Here is an 18877-nt window from a genome sequence, read left to right as displayed (position 1 = left end):
TTGGCTTTGGGAGTTTGGAACAAGATCAAGAGAAACAAACATCACCACTCCAAAAGAAACCACTCAAGAACAGCATCTGGTAAGAATATTTAGTGTAGCTTTACTCATTCTTTTTCTCTCTTACTTTTCTCTCTCGCTCTCTTCCTCCATCAATCTGGATTTTTTTCTGCAGTTAACGCACATGAAAACAAATCCATCTCTGCTTCTTACCAAAAACAAACATTTCTTTGATCATTTTGGGCAAAGATGAATAAATAACAGAGACGTTTGACTGTTCCAGTGATTCTTTGTGTTTTGCTCATAGTTTATTTAAGGAAATCTGCAAACAATTTATTTCGGAAGAACTTGAAATGCAACGTTAATTATGAAATTTCTGTCTGGTCACAGTTGTGCTTAAAGCAAAGTCCTTTTCTCATCTGGATCTCATGGAGCTAATTATGCGAAAATGAATACGCGCAGCCTATTTTTAGAATACGGCAAAATAATTAGTACGGCATGTATTGTGCTTTTACAATTTGACAGTGCCACTCATGATTACATAAATCAGGATCAGGCCTTGCCCAGTCTTGTCAAAATCCCACCTTGGAATTCCTCCCTCTAAATAAACAAAACTAAAAACTGATAATACAACACAGAGTTTATATAACCTGAAAAACATAGGACTGGTCAACTGACGTCAACCTGTTGGATTCATACTGTCTGACAGGACATCCTGCAGGTGTGGGTGGCTTACCTGGACTCCCGTCTTTCCACAGGGGAAAATTCAACACCCACCCCATCTGCTGCCTCAGCCGGGTCAGACCGCTGCCAGCAGTGGGTGGTTCACCACAAACCTCCAGCGCTGGAAATCTGGATCCAGTCTGCCAATTCAAAGAGAGGTATTAGAGATCAAACTCTTTGAAGTATTTTTTTCTTTTCTTTTTAATGATGACTAAATTGTATTTTTATCCACTCTATAAAGTTTTAAATTCTCAACCCACTAAGTAAGCTAGAATACTAGCTATTGAGAAAAGAGACAGACATTGGGTTCATAGGCTGGATTGTCATTTGAGTCTCAAAGCGTTTGAAACAACATCGCTCATATTGCAGCTTACAGAAAGATTTGCCCTAGTGCAGTATTTAACTGTATATCCCACCTCTGTTATCGTGCCATTGGGACAGACTCCTCTTTACTACCGAATCAGGATTTTAACTCATGCCGTTATGGAATGAGGCACAAGGCAGAACCTAAAACTTTGAGGTCTGTGTAAACTTAGAAGGCAGGTTACAACATAAAAATGTACATTACAGTATTGCAGACATGCTACAGTGCATGGACAAATAATTATTCTCTCAGCTTTCCTCATTAATGTTCAAATGAATTAAAGGGGCAATTCACTCAAAATGAAGCCAAACCTGTAACTTTTTCTTCTGTGGAATGCAAAACGTATTTAACAAATTGTTGCCCTTGGTGCTCTTTTCCTTACAGTGAATGATGGTGGATGCTCTCTAGCTCAAAAAAAAATGAAGAAAATGCACCATACAATTGCCATAAATGTCCAAACAAATTGTGTGCAGTGAAAGTGTTTATAGTTTTCACAGAGAAATAAAATAAATAAATAAATAAAACACTGTAAATTAGTTACGAGTAAATTACCATATATGGTAAAACACTGTAAACATCATTTAATGTTATTTTACTGTAAAAATTGCTAAATTTATTGTTGCAAATGAAAACTATGATTTACTATATAATTTACAGTGAAAACAGTAAAATTGATTTTTTTATTAGTAATGAATACTAAGGTGTTTTGTGTTGCATTTTCTATTATTTAGCTATTTTTTATTGCATTATTTTTTTGAGTTTTTTGTGACACCGATATGCAATCACAATATACTTGAAACAATGTTATTGTACTTTATGGTAAAATCTTGGCTGTCAGCTTTTACCACAAATATAGAATATTTTACAATAGCTTTATGTGAGGAACAGACAGAAATATTAGTAAATAATGACAATCTACTATGTATCTTCTTTTATGTTCCACTGAAGACAGAAATTTATACAGGTTTGGAACAACATGAGGGTGAAAAAATGGCAGAATTAAATATTATTATGGCTTTAATAATTTATGAAACCCAACAAACTGAACCTTACTGTAAAGTGTAACTCAAAATATGATGTGATGGCATTTCGGTATGAATTAATTCTCAGAACTTAGTTTTAATAAAGCATCACAGGTGGTCGACATCTGTAACTGTTTGTGGCCTCATGCAATGTGTGGGAGTAAAGATACATTTATCTCCCTGAGTTATAAATATATTGACACACATCCCCTCATCCTTTTGATTTACATGTATGAGTGTATAGAGTTCCTCAGCAGAAGCATTCTTCTCCCTGTGTGCCCTGCTAAGCCAAACACAAAGCTGCTTTACAGGACCAGCCAAACCCCCGTCTGATTCACATGACTCACACAACACGGATCCATTCAGATCTCAGACACTTGTGATGAACGCCACATCTGTCCCACTTATGCACTGCATATCAACGCATTTATGCAAGAATGACAGTGTAACATAACCATTACCATTCAGCTCAGGTTTTATTATTTATTTGTATTATTATTTATTTTTGTTGTGATTAAGATGCTACTGTACTGGGGTACAGTCATCATTCAAATGGTTTATGTGTATTTTAAACTTTATTTAGATTTTCAGTGTCTAAAAATATAATAATTCATATTTTTATGATGGATTTTCGTAGTCTAAGATATAAAATGAGGGCAAAACATATATATATATCCCTAGTCATTTGAAAGACAGCATAAACACATAATGATGTTACAATTTTTTTTTTAATATGATATATGATATGCTTTAATATGATAGCTTCTAATATATCAAAGAAAAACATTTAAAATCTATTTGAAGTGATTAGATTCAGTTTTGTTGGCATTACAGGAAAAGTTCAACCAATAATGAAAATGTATTCACCCTCAGGCCATACAAGATGTAGATGAGTTTGTTTTGATTGCTATTGATTTAGAAAAAATTGCATTGAAGTACATGTTTGTACTTTCTGTACTGGAAGCTCCTAACACCAAGACAAATTCCTTGTGTGTGCAAACACACTTGGCAATAAAGCTCTTTCTGATTCTGATTCTGATTCTGATTTGGACTCTCATTCTGACGGCACCCATTCACTGCAGAGGATACATTGGTGAACAAGTGATGCAATGCTAAATTTCTCCAAATCTGTTCCAATGAAGAAACAAACTCATCTACATCTTAGTTGGCCTGAGGGTGATTTTTGGGTGAGCTATTTCTTTAAGTGAAACTAAAACTATTTAAAATAGTAATTAAACTTGAAAAAACGGTTTAACTGATCAGATGTATACATGTATCAAGTATGTTTTTTTTTCAGATTCCAAGCCACACATGCATGGCATGGCATTTGGTTTTATGCAAAGACTAATTGACAGCTGTGTAGGCAGTCATTTGCAGGTGTTATTTGCACTAGCGTTTACAATAAAAATGCAGTCACATGCAGTTCTTACTACCTCTGAATATAGTTTTAGTAATCACAAAAAGTTGTGCACCATGTTCACGCTTGCATTTATTAAATGAATGTTAATACCAGGTATAAACACTGTCAGTATCATGAAAAGCATGCCACAAGGTTTGTTTGCATGGTGCAGTGCACATTTCTTCAGCTCCAAACCCAAAAACTCTCCACACAAACCCCCAGAACCCAGTGATAAACATCTGTTAGACCCCCTAAGAACCCGTCTTTGTGTGTCTGTCTCACAGTTTCTGTGTATTTGCCTGCTCTCTGTGCTTGAAGAGTGTCTGTTTCTAGATAAATGTGCGTGTATGTTTTTGTGTGCATGTTCAAACAGCTGTGTTTCTGTGTGTGGACGGCTGAAGGATTCTCTGCCAGTCCCGTTATGATCTCAGCTCCCCTGGCCTGTTGACTGACGTGCTTGAGGGGGGGTCTGTCCTCGCACACATGGTTTGGGTTAGCGGGGCAGTAAGGATGAACCCTCCCCTCGTATTTACAGGTTATATACCGTGTATGTAAACAGTACAGAACAGTTATCTGATCCTGGCGTCCCTCCCTATCCTTAGGCTGATGTTTGTATTGGTTATTAGCATGAATTGGAGAACGTATGAGGTCCGGTGTGGGGTCAGTGCATGCTGAGGGCACATGCTCAATAAAAGCAATGAGCTCTTTTGATTAATTATTACTAATTATTATCTAATTATTACACCTACTAGGCTTTTTGGTTATGCAATACTTGTTTTGGAGAAAATGCAACACATGGTTGAATAACACTGAGCATTAATTAATTTCTTGCATATCAATGCAGGCGCATTAAATTAATATGTTACACTATGGTGTTCCATCCCATTCTTTTTTTAGAGATATTAGATAAATCATTATCTAATATAACATTTTTAACATGAAAAATAGCAAAGGTTGGCCTGTCTTGACTAGTTGTTCCCACAAATTAAAATGTTAACAATGTCCTAAATTGACATAATCTGCCGATCTGCATTGTTATTGTAGAAAAAGCTATTTATAATTCATTTAGCAAGAATTAATCAAGTTCCCCCCATAGTTGTCAGTCAAGTTTGTGTTGACCCTGTTACCCAAGTCAAAAAAGGATAAATTTCCCCCCTTTAATTTGGAGTAAATATACATCTATTAATAATTAGAAAATACAAATGTGAATCTAGCCCCTACCAGGAAAGCTTAATTTAGGCTTTATTTGCAGCCCTGCTACCCACTCTGGCATAGTTTTTATATTATTATATAGCTATTATTATATATTTATTAAATAGCACTGACACTAATAATAATATACATTATTAATAAAACGATAATAAACCAGTAATAACTGATTATGCTAAATAATTGCATATTAGAATGATTTCTGAAGGATCCTGTGACTCTGAGGACTGGATTATTGATATTGAAAATTATGGGTTTTTTTTAAATAAAATTCATTTGAAAATATATTCAAATAGATAACAGTTATTTTAATTTTTACACTTTAATTTTATATCTAATATTTTTTATTTTAACATTTCACAATATTAATGTTTAACTGTATTTTTGATCAAATAAATGCAGATTTGGCATAAGAGACTTCTTCCTCTAAAACATCTAAAAACATTTTAAAAATCTTAATTATTCTAAACATTTGACAAGTATTGTACTATATATTATACATATATTATATTATTATTATTGGATATAATGTATTATATTTTATGTATTATATGCATAATGTTTAATTAATTAATTTATGTATGTATGTGTAGTTCTTTTAATGTTTATTTATTATTAATTACTAAGGACATACAAAATAATAGAAAACATATTTTGGAAAATATAATATTTAGTTTGATCTTTTGAGGTTGATGATAATCTCCATATTTTTTATGATGAAGCACCCCTTTTATGCTAGCCATTTGTTACAAAGAAAAATCCAGTTCACCTAAAAATGAAAATCAGTAATCATATTTACCCTCATGTTCTTCCAAACCTGTATTAAATTCTTTCTTCTGTGGAACACAAGAGAAGATATTTTGAGGAGCCACCATGGCTTTTATTGTGTTTTATTTCAAATATCTTCTTTTGTGTTTCACAAAATAAAACAAATAAATAAAAAAATATGAGGGTGAGTAAATGATGACAGAATTAATTTGGATGCACTATCCCTGACAGAGTTAACAGCATCAGGCCTTACTTTGCACACCACTCAGGGCATGTGCCTCTAACGTGTCTCGTTTTTGATGCTGATATCAGTCACACACAAACACACCGACATGCACACGTACGGGGAGCGATCCACGTCCACGCTAACGGCCGTCAATTCCCATGGAATAACAAACAGAGGGTCTGTTGGGCCGTGCTGTGTATGATTTAGAGGGGGCAGTCAAACAGAAAGGACCTCTAGGGGAAGCACAGAGCTGCCAAGCCATGCTTTAAATCCAAGAGCACAACACCGCCTCAGACCACGGCCAAGAACAAGACACACGGCGCATGCAGAAATTCAAATGCAGGGAAATAAATTTAAACAAGATTCACTATACAACATTTATGAAAAACAGCCAGGATAGTTACTAAGCGTTCTCTTTCCCAATGCATCAGCGAAACTATCCAGACCTGAGCAGTCTGAATAAAACTCACTGATGTAATCTGTACACCTGTGGGTTACAAATTCTCCTAACAGAGAACTTAATGCCACCATATATTTAGAGTGTAAAGATGCCATAGCAAATCCACATGGTATACCTCTCATCATAAAAAGGGTTTGCAACTGGGAAATGATAACTGCTCCTGCAGAGAAAGAGAGAGAGAGAGAGAGAGAGTTTGGCAGAAGGAATGTAAAGAAAAAGAAGGGGAGGCTGAGAGCCTCTCGGTGCTTTCATAAACCATGGAGAGTGTTTTCCTGCTGGCTAGTTTCCTGGAGGACATGGTGGTCAGATGGATGAAGCTGCCCAAATATCTGATGCTGGATTCAGGTACAAGAGCTTATGCCTAAGTGTGATGAGAGGATATTAAAATTATATGAGCATCAAAAAACTTCTCTGTGCTGACACATTGATGATGATGAAGGGAGTTAGTAGTAGCGATGAAAGGGTGATGTACAAGGTGAAGTGATAAGGGTCAGAATTGTCCCGTGATGGAAAGGATGTGTGTCACATCACAGCGATCCACTGAAAAATCCCTCACAGATGATTCGTTTTTTTATAACTGCATATCACCAAGCAAGTAACTGTAGAAGTACTAGCAAAGATGATCCCAATAGGATTTTTTCCATTGGCTTTGGATTATTGCAGAAAATAAACTCTGTGACCGACAAAAGTTTATGATTCTTACATGTTTTGTTAATGATAACCTTTACAAAAGAACACATTTTATGAATTTTAAAGCCTAATTACCAACGTCAGAAGTAAAGCGCTATAAATGTAGGCTATAAACAAAGTACACCAAATAATGACTTCAACGTCACTATTATAAGTTTCTGAAAACTCTTTGTCTTTACTGAAAAGCATTTTCCCTGAAAGTTTTAGCACAATCATAAGCACAATGTGCCAGTAAAAGCTAGTGCGTAAATGAGTTTCCCTGTGATGACGTTCATTCTCCCCAACAACTGTAGTCCCATTTAGCCGCTATTTAGCAACTGCCTTTTTCAAGACAAGCAAATGCTTTCAAAAGAATCACAAGGGAACATGACACAAAAACATGAAAATATCTTAAGCTTGTGTTCACCACAGACCTTATTTTAGGCATTTAGCCAAAGAAAACATTTAAAAAAAATACCATTGAATGAAGGAACCCGGAAGTGCTAAAATGTTAACTTGTTTCTAGGATTTGACCAACAAAAATACATAATCTCTGCAGCACTCTATGAAGTCTAATGCTGTTTGGCTCCCAAATGTTCTTCAAAATATTTCTGTAGAAGAAAGTTTTGAAAGCAGATTTTGAATGGCATGAGGGTGAGTAATTGATGAGTAGATAAAGGTGAGTACTTAAGTACATGAGGCAGAGTAATTTGGATGAATATCTGTCAGGTAATCACACTGTCCAGTAGCAGGGTCGCCAGAACTGACTGCCTGGATTGGGTTTAAGACCCCCCATTTTTAGCCCACTGAACTGAACTGAACTGAATTTAACTAAGGAAAGGAAAGGAAAGGAAAGAGTGTGACGTATTGCCAAGTATGGTGTCCCGTACTCAGAATTTGTGGTCTGCATTTCACCCATCCAAGTGCGCATACACAGCAGTGAGTAGTGAACAATTAAAACTGATCAGATTAAAACTTAATTAATCATTTGACAGCACTCATTTTTACCCCATAACATGGTCAGATTAATTTAATCTGATTAATCTGACCATGTTATGGGGTAAAAATGAGTGCTGTCAAATGATTAATCAAAATTAATAAAAAGTTTTGTTAATTTATAAACATAACATATTTTTCTTAAATATATACATGCATGTGTTTGTATCTACAGTGTATATTATGCATATAAAGAGTATACAAACATATTATGTAAACAAAAACTTTTATTTTGAATGCGATTAATCACGATTAATCATATGACAATGTTACAGAGCCGACAAGACGTGAGACGTGCGGATCCATTTGCAAGGCTTTTATTTAGAGACGTGGTCATCAACACAGGCAGGGTCAAACAACATCAAACAAGTATGGCATAGGCAAGACACAGAGTAATCCTAGGGCAAGCGTGGGTCTATCATTGCCGAACGATATCCAGAGGGCTTGAGAAAAGGGGTAGTCTGATAACCTGAGCAATAATCCAAACGAGTTATGAGCAGAGTCCGAACGGCGAGACAAGGGTTAATCCAAGATACCCGGGCAGGAATCAGGAAACGAGGCTATTAACAAAATAAACTAAACTAAGATTTAGAAAACACGGAAGGGGTCCGTAATGTAGCTATCACTAGGAGAGTGATAAACGCTAGACGATACTGGAACTAAACAAACACAGAATGGCTCGGTAAAGCAGCTACCACTAGGAGAGTGATAAATGCAGAACAATACTCGGAGCTAAACAAACACAGAATGGCTCGGTAAGGCAGCTAAAACTTGGAGAGTGTTAAACGCAGAACAATACTCGGCGATCTGTGAAAGGAAGTCCATGGTTTAAGTAGGGTGTGTTGGTGTGTGATTGTGTGATAGTTCTCTTGTGCGAGCATGTGAATGAGACAGCTGGGTGTACTCAGCACAATCAGCTGTGTATGTGCAATCAGTGCAATGGATGATGGGAAATGCAGTCCAGTGTAATGTGAGGTGTGAGAGTCAATATGATCGAGAGGCGACCTCTTGTGGCAGTCGGACAAAAGACCACAAACCCGTTTCGTGACAGACAGCACTAGTAAAAATAATTATTTATTGCCATATATGGTTCCATGAAGAACTTTTAACTTTCATGGAACCTTTCAATTGCACAAAAGTTAGTTTATAGTGGAAAAGGTTCCCCAGACTGTAAGAATGTTCTTCACACTTAGAACAATGTTCATTTAAAGGTTCTTTGTGGAACCCTAATTCATCTTTTGTAACCTTTATGATTAAGAAAACAAATGTTCTTTATTGGCATCTATAGTTCCGTGAATAACGTTTCTTCATTGGCATTGATTGTTCAAATAAGAATCACTAACATTCATGGAACCTTTCCATTATACATAGTGGAAAGATTATTAAAATTTTCCTCATACTGATGATAAAAAAACGGTTCATACAAACTCCTCACTAAAAGGAACCCAAAATTGTTCCTGTATGGCATCACTGCAGACACACCCTTTTAAAACCTTTAAGATTGTACACTAAAGAAATTCAGTTACAAAAAAATTCAACTGCACACATCCACTGTTTACAGTGAAAGTTACCTAGCAGCATGACCTTCAAAACATTTATGAGATAAGCCATTGCCATGTCATGATGTCACTGTTCAACAGTCTACTGCCAAACTTGATCTCATGCCACTGTCCAGTGGTCTATCCGTCATTAATCAATGGATCCCCAACTTATAATGCACATATACAACCACACACACTCAAATTCAACAGCTGTTGTTTAGAGTTGAGAAGCATAACATTTCAAACAAAGGTTGTCTTCATGCAACAAATGTGAGATTCGCAAATCCAGATCCGGTTAAATGAACCCATGTGTGTGTGTGTGTGTGTGCTGATAATGACATAACCACTGAATTCGGTTTATTGTGGTTATCCAAAGTAAAGGCAGGCATCTATAAAGAGAGTAGTGATCTGTCAGTTAAACGTTGGGGAGCATGAGTACTTTCATCGTATAAATCAATCAGAGATCAACAAACCCTGACTCACTCATCTCCTTCTTTGGGAAAGAGGCCCTCAAAATATTAGCTCATAAACATGCCTTCAAAAGCCACAGAAAATCCGGCCTGGAGTCTTCTTAATGCCTCAGATTAGTTTTTATTTCATTAGATATCTATTTTCCTGTCAGTTGCTAAGCCTTTAAGTGCCTTTTAAGAGATGTTTGAGCTTGTCACCACAGTGAGTTAATCTCTGCGTCCAGTTTTATCAAAACCATCGATGCTAGGAATGGACATTCAGTGGACACTGGCCTGCATGGAGGTGAAGGTTCATTGGGTCGGTGAAAACAAAAGTCGTGTGAAACACTATAATCATAACTGGAAATGAAATTAGTCCAAACTCAACACTGAGCGATAAAATAGGGGAAGTTTGCATTTGGGCAATTTTGGCAATAATCAAGGAATTAAAGGGGATAGTTCAACCCCAAATGAAATTTCTGTCATAATTTCCTCACCCTCATCCTCATTCTAAAACCAGACTTTCTTTCATGGGCAGAATGTCCAAGTGTTTTTTTCCACACAATGAAAGCCAGTGGAGCATTGTGTTGTTTTGCACAAAATGCCAAAAATAAATAACTTTTTTTGTTATGTATACATTCCAGGCCTGTCAATGGTGAGAAAAGCCCCTAAATAAAGATGTGGCTTTTGAAGTTAATTTTATTTCCATAATATACACAATAAATGTTCAAAAAGGAGTTTTCTGCAATGCCATTTTGGGTTCCCCAAAGAAATTTTCAATAAACATAATGAGTTGAACATAAGTCTGTCACTGTGCTATAGTTCACAGCAATCTACTTCATAATCAAGTCAGTCAATCTGAAGAAGACTTTCTCTGACAACGCCAATAATTTTTCTAGTAGTGTGAATAATGTTTTGTCATTTCAACGGGTCAAAAGTTTGTAAGAAAGAAAGAGAACAATTGCATAATCTGATGGAGTGCTGGTCATTTGTTGTGGTGAAGTCATTCCCTAAACATTAATCTCTGCCGAATTCTTCACATGTTACAAAAACCAGCTGCTTTCAACAGGAAATTGAACATTGGAGAGAAAGAACAAGAATTATGACTGATGAGATACTGGCACAGCTACGATCACTGCTGACCTGGATAGAAGATGCTGGAGGATTTATGACTGATGTGATGATGCCTTTCTTATGAACAGGAGATATGCAAAACAGAATAATAAATGTTATCAGGAAAACTGCAGACTAGCACAGATTTCCTCATCTGATTTGATCATCATAAATACTAAATATTTATTATCATAAAGAGTGTTTCATTTTATTAGCTAACTCTATACAGCACATTTGTATGCCTTAAATCTTCTGAAGCATACCACGAAAACCATAGGCTAATGTTTCGCCATCATTCCAGTTAACATGTTCTCTCATTAACTCTCATTAATTTGTATTTGTAAATTAACTTTCATTAGAGTATTAGTAGACTGTTAGGTTAGAGTTACAATAAGCTGACATGTACTTGCAATGTTACTTCAAGTCAGTAGTATACATGTTGGGACCACCAACATTCTTATATATTCTAGCAGTCTATCTTTTCACATTGTATAGGCAGCAATTTTATTTTTTATTTTTTGAGGTTAAAGGAATAGTTGACCCAAAAATGAAAGTTTGCTAAAAATGTACTCACTCTCAGGTCATCCAAGAATTACGGTAGATGAGGTGGTTTTCTTATAGAAACGGATTTGGAGAAACCCAGCTTTACATCACTTGCTCACCAATGGATTCTCTGCAGTGAATGGGTGCCATCAGAATGAGAGTCCAAACAGCTGATAAAAACATTACAATAATCCACAAGTAATTCACATGACTCCAGTCCATCAATTAATGTCTTTTGAAGCGAAAAGCTGTGTGTTTATAATAAACAAATGACATTTTTAACTTCAGATCTTTGCTTCCAGCTAAAAATGTGTGTCCCCGTCCATAATATTGCTTTCTCCAGTAAAAAAAATCTGCCTTGTCTGAATCAGGAGAGAGACAGATCAAGCTCTGTTTACAAGTGACAGTACAAAACAGTTCTAGGCAAATAAGTCTGTGGATTTTGATGTGAGAGGACAACAGGGGATGGATTTTTTCCCTGGAGGAAATGTTATGGACATATTTTGGCCATATGCAAAGGTTTAAATTGACCTCTTAAACGCCTTAATGATGGATTTGTTTATTAAAAACATGTAGCTTTTCACTTCACAATTCATTAATTGATGGACTGGAGTCATGTGAATTACTTGTGGATTATTGTAATGTTTTTATCAGCTGTTTGGACTCTCATTCTGATGGCACCCATTCACTCGGGATCCAATGTGAGCAAGTGATGTAATGCTAAATTTACCTAAATCTGTTCTGACGAAGAACCAAACTCATAAATATGAATGACCGGAAAATACATTTTCAGCAAATTTTCAATTTTGAGTGAACTATAACCTCCTTTCAACATTTCAAGTGGGAAAAGTTATTTAACAAGGGGTTGAGTGTGTTCTTAAATGCTTAAAAAGATGGTAACCCAAGGTTAAACGGAGAGTGAAAAGCCTGTTAGAATAATGATTCATAAACCCTCAAAACCTGTAAACACACATGGCACGTTTACTCTCTGCTTAGTGTTAGCTAGCATTCTACACAAAACTCTGTTTTCAGAGCTCCAGGGTATTTGAATGGCATGACCCCATGATTTGCCCGGGGACATGGAATGATGGAATGATTATTTTAAAGGTGCTGACTATGCTGTTTTTAGGAGGCTGTCTCAAAGCCTCAGGATTATGTAAATATGTCTATAGTCACCCTCTGACAGATTGCTGTCCCGACAGAGATCCCTGTTGTAAACATCACTCAATCAAACTTCATGATTTTTTGAACGGCAGTGTATATGAAACATTTAGTCGGCCTATCAATCTAAATCAAAAATTTGAAATCAGTGGACAGAATCACTAGCACACATCCTCCAAAACGCAATGAATAAGAAAATGGATCTTGGTCTAATGATAAACCAAAAGACATAGACACAAATGTAACTCTAGACCTTACTATACCATGTCTGCTCCAAGGCTATGTTTGGAAATTCCTCACTAATTAGCACACTAGCTTTCAAGAGTGCATGCACACACACACATACACACACACACACAGTTTATTGTCATTAGAAATTCTTCCCCTTATTAAACCTCAGCTGACTCCACACTGTAGTTTATTAGTTTTAGACCAAGTATATTAGACATCGTTTATTGGGATGGGTTGTGTTTGAAGGATGACATGTTTGGGATTCACATGGGCCTGTTGCTCTCTAGGGTGCTGCCGGACCACCTTTTATGCCCTGGGAGTTGTTTTAACTCCCCTGGGCATAAAAAACATTTCCAAATGCACTCATTAAAGTTTATACATGTTTGTATACGTATCTGATGGCATAGAAAGAAATCTATGTCCACTTTCTCTTTTCACCTCATTGGTCTTCATTGTGCAATTATGTCACTTCATCAATATGAAGCATTATTTGGGAAAAGTAAATAAATGAGGGGCCAATCAAGTAGTTCAAAACCTAGTAAATTTATTGATTTTAATTTTGTATTGGTATTGCTTTTGTTTGTATTGGAAATATGACTTTTATGGTCATTTTGCATGGTCTTAGACCTATTTTTAGGTGGTAAGTAAGTATAGTGTACATGCAGGATTCAGGTTTGAGAATTTCTTTTTTTTTTTCAAAATGATCTCAGATAGGAACCTGAAATTTTCACAGATTATTATTATTGAGTTTCCACTAGTTACAGAGCAATATGAGGATAATCAATAAGTATGATTGACATACAATGTGTAGTAAAGTAGAATAGATACAGTATAGAACAGAACATAAAACTTTAGATTAGGAAACACATACTCACTATTAACTTAGAGCTTTCCCTCAACAAACTCCTAATTTGCTGCTCATTGATAGTAAACAATTATACAAGCAAGCTAAAAAAGCATGGTTTCTTCAGAAAATGAGTGTGTGTGTGTCCACAGTTACATTTGTTAACTTGATTGGTTAGGTTTAGGATAGGGTTTACGTTATGTTGTATGTTATATTTAAACTTGATACAGCATTAGCCTAACCTTTTAATCCACCATTTCATTCCCAAACTGCTGCAATATGTATGACGTACAATGTAATAACAAGCTGGCAGATTCATGATCAGCTATTTTCCAGTGCGCTTGGTTACAATAAATGCATTAATTTCTCAATCAAAATTTCATAACAAAGCCGGTTAGATTATTATTATTATTTTTTTTTTGCTTTTGAAGAGCATTAGAGATCAACTATGCTATGGATTCATAGTAAAGACACAATGGGTAGAGAGAGAAGAGAGGTAAAGAGACCATTGAGCCAGGTTATCTTATGTAACTTAATATGTTCCCAAACATACTGTACAGCTGTTGGTCTCCCAAAAGAGTAACATACATTTCTGAACCTGACTCACTGTGCTGCTAAATCCAATTCCTTTTTTATTATTAGGTTTTTATTTGTTTATTCTGTTAGACTGAGGGAACAGGGAACGTGACCTTCTTTATGACTTAATAGGAATAAATCTCTTTTAATTCTCTTTATGTTTTAATGGGGTGGGCATTACATCATCCAGTGACCTATCAGATGGTTTGGTCCTGTGAGAGTCACTGACCTACACCTCCCCTCACTCTGGCCCTCATTCAATGAGAATTACCACTAGCAACAGGGGACTATTCAAACCGCTAACATTTATATTTCACACACACATACTTGCCTGCTTTGTGTTAACAGCTTCCCATTCATATACTGTTCAAATATAGACTCCTAAATGCATTTGGACACTTTTAGAGCAGAATTGTATTTGAACATCATTGCATTAAATAACTGAATATCTAAGCAAATTGCACCTGCAGCTAGATCTTTTTTCCCCCCACAACTTCACTTTTCTGAGTCACTTTTTATTGAATTTTAATTGGCATAGTGATTTTTTTAGTGGATGTGTGAAGTCAGTTATCCTCATTTTTACACAGATGTTCTTAAAAAGTATCCACAGGTGTAGAGAATCACATTAACTATGAACATTATCCACTAACAGAAAAAGTCCAACTATGTTTTGCCTTATATTCAAACAGTTTATCTATTGGTTAACAATTTAAACCATAACACACTTCATTTTTTTTTGTTAGAAATATTTAATCCCCTTGTGAACTTTGTCGTTGTAGAGATATCAGGTTTGACTATTCATCTTGGGAAGCTTCATCTCCACAAGGACAGAAAAAAACGGAAATACCCAAAAGAAACACACACATGAAATAGGAATTCAATCCTTATCTACAGTAGAGGTAAAATACACATGTATTTGCCAGGTTAAATATCAGCTGTCAGCACCTTTATCAGGCCATCAATCCGAAACATTTAAAGGGTTTTTGGAAAGAATGGAAAACAGAGATGGACATATGGAGAGTTAGAGATTCTGGCATCAATGATTGTAAGAGTATTATTCTGATATAATTACAGATTCAACAACTGTGCTTTTCAGACAAAAATGCTGTTGCCTGAACTTAAAAATGTTATTTTCCACATCCTTAAAAATAAAAATAGCAACATGCAGCATGTATCAATACAAATGAAACCATTATATAGCTTTGTGTGACATAATATAACTTTGTGAATCTAAGTAATTATTAACAAAAACACCTTGGCATCCATTCCTTCACAAATCAGACTCATTTACGATTATCTTTGACCCAGTGATCCAGTTCCAATGTTTAACAGCTCACTGGAGTTTAAGAATATCAAAATAGCAACTTATTTTTATCATAATTTATGGAAGAGTATTGTATGGCTTCAGAAAAATGGAAATGCAACCTTTAAAGCACTGCACGAACTACTTTTTGATATTTAATAGTTCTTTAATGGTGCTTTTAGATTTCTTTCATTGTAACCGAATGGAAAAATATTATTCAAAATTTGAATAAGAATACAAAAAACAGGTTTAAAATGACATGAGGTTGGGTAAATGATGAGAGCATTATGTATTTTATTATTGGTTTAACTAATCCTTTAAAACAAATGTCTACATGTTATCATTACCCAAAATTTTAAAATATACACAGTTGCTTATACAGACCATGCACTCTATAAACTGACCCGGGTGAAGAAACACACCCATATCTAATAAAACCAGCTGCATTATGTCAACTGCTGCAGTCAAACTAACACAGACACCTGCGCCTCAATCAATGGCTGGTCAGGATTAACATGAATAATGCCATGATTTATGAAACAAGCAGGGCTGTTATCCAGGGAGAGAGAGAGAACACACACATGCACTTACAGTACACTTACAGGGCAGACACTTTGGCCCTCACCAGAATAGCAGATGGAGACAGGGTTGATTAGCTCTTAAAGAGCTCAGCGTGTTTGGTGTCTTGGCTGAGACTCTGGTGTTTTTGTGCCCAGTTAGTCACCAAAGCTAGATATGTGTTTGCTCTTGGAGTGTGTCGAAATTCAGGACAGTCATTAACCCTGCTACGTTTAGCAGAAGCACTCAGCCAGTTAGTGTGACCAAAAAGACGAATCTCTACACGTGCCAAATTCCCAATGCAAAACATAAAGCAATATCACACAAGCTATTTTACAACATTTCAATAGACAATTTAAATAAGTTAAACCAAAAAGTATGCCATTGCTAGTTCAAAATATGTCCAAGCTATGTCCAATAGCTATTGCTATTATATCAAGATTAGAACTCACAACGAGTCAGTGACAACTTGAGCTGTTTTTGAGAAGATTACTCAAGTAACATGGAAGCATATGGTTCCAAGCAAAGCAGAAGTGGTGCTTTGTTTCTGAATGAGTCAGCATTTTTTGGACATTGTTCCAGAATGAATCACAGTTTTGAACAAATCAGTTCAAAATAAAACAGTTTGACTTCTCACACTTCCATCATGCGTGAATCAGATCTTAATCCTCCTTAAATAATTTGTGCCTAATTGTCCATTTTAACTAATTGGTCAGAAATATAAACATCGATCGACTTCCATTTCTCCACATGTTGTATCGTTTCTCACTGAATCAGCATTTTTATAAGAATCAGTCGAATTAATTGACTCATTCATAAAGTCACTTTTATTCTTGAAGAAATCTTGTTTTTGGAAATAAATGAAGAATAATAATTTGTTAAACGAACGATTGAATGAATCATTCATAAATAAAGGGACTGCATCAGAATATGCATGTTTTTCTAATAGTAGAACTATACACTATATACTAGAAAACTAGCATGCCTGAATTGTCAGTATTCATAAAGTAGTAGTAAAAAAGTCCCTAGATGAGCTACTACAATGACAACATGACGAATATTGTACATTTGGTTCACATTTATACTACACTCATTCATACTGCATACAACACACTTATTAATGGTCAAGAAGTATGTACTTAAGAAAATAATAATAATAAAAAAAAAACTATAAGACAGTATGGGATTTTGGATAATGCCATTCCTGTGTGAATCAATGTTTTTCAGTGAATCGGTTGAATTATTCGACTCACTTATAAAGATTACTTATTGCAACCTACTGGCCTAAGGATGCAACCTGCAGAAAGAATCATTAAAAAATCCCCACTACTAATTCACAGACTGACAATTTGATGGGAAAATGTAAACTCAGACTTTATATCAGCACTCTTGGAACGATACTCAACCAGTCAGATTTGAGGAGCGGAAGTAAAGTTTTATAAAGTTACATAGTTTAAACACCCAATATGCACAAAAATGAGCTAGAAACTGTCTATAAACCATAAAAATACAGACTGAAGTCAACACACATTGAGTTGTGTATGAAGCTACCGTTGGAGACAGTGGGCTGCTGTAGACCTGTGGTGGACCGGTGTTTTTGTAAGAAGATATATGTATAAGGCTACGGCAGGGTGCTCCCTTGTGTACCACTCCTGAAGACTTCTCCAGGCCAGAAATGAGGCATGCAGGGGAAAACTGGCCTCAGCTACAGCAGAATTTCCACAGAGACACTTTCCTGTATGATTTCTCCACCATACATCTTTAAGACTGCCGTTTCTGGATCTGCTGATTGAAAAATAAATTAAACAGATAAATGCCTAGATACTCTTTGAAACTTTATATAAATGATGATTTGGAGTGCAAGCATAGCCGATGATCAAGCTTATGGAGGAGAGGAGAACTGAAAAGTTAACACAATGCAGCATCCCTTTTTTTTTTTCTTTCTTCCTTAGCTGTTTTTTTCACTCCAGCACTTGGCTTCAGTCTTGCTTGAATTTCCCAGCTGCCCAAAGCATGTCCATCCTTTTTTAATACCTCCATGAAGTTTCTTCACAAATGCAGTTCTTTTGACATACTTCCTACTGAAAAATGGCTTGATTAAAGGGATTGTCCCTTTATTTTTTTTATATCACATGAGCTATAATTAGAGCTTCTGGTCTCTAGGTATTAGGGGTGAGAGCATTTCATTGTACAAAAATCTGTGTAGTGCAGATTGAGTCATCAATATGTTTAGGACAATGTTAATTTTTCACACTGGCATATGCAAACAGCTTCAAAAAGTTTGATTTCATGGGGTCTTTAAAGGCTCCTTCTGCTCATGGCATCTAGAAGAACTCAGACATTTGTAACATTTTTCCCTTTATTCAGCTGAAATACTTGAATGAAGAAATGCTTTAGCTGAAATAGTGCTTTCAGACACTTCAAACTGGATATGATGACTCTCTAGTGTGCAGAATCACTTTCAACAGATTAATGGTTAAAACAGAAGTAATTCACACACACAAAAATAATACAAACAGAAGTATTGTGCTCCTCACACACACACACACACACACACACAAACTAAACCTCTCTAAAGTCAATGGCCAGGTGTTTTATTTTCTGGAATTCATTGAACCAGAATAACCAAAAACACCAATCCTCGTGGCACTCACTAAAGACTGCAAAGAGAGATGGGGGGGGGGGGGGGGGGCTTTATGAGGGAAATGGACATGTCTGTCTAAAG

This window comes from Barbus barbus (assembly GCF_936440315.1).
Source record: "Barbus barbus genome assembly, chromosome: 24".
NCBI lineage: Eukaryota > Metazoa > Chordata > Actinopteri > Cypriniformes > Cyprinidae > Barbus > Barbus barbus.
Note: the sequence above shows the minus strand (reverse complement) of the source record.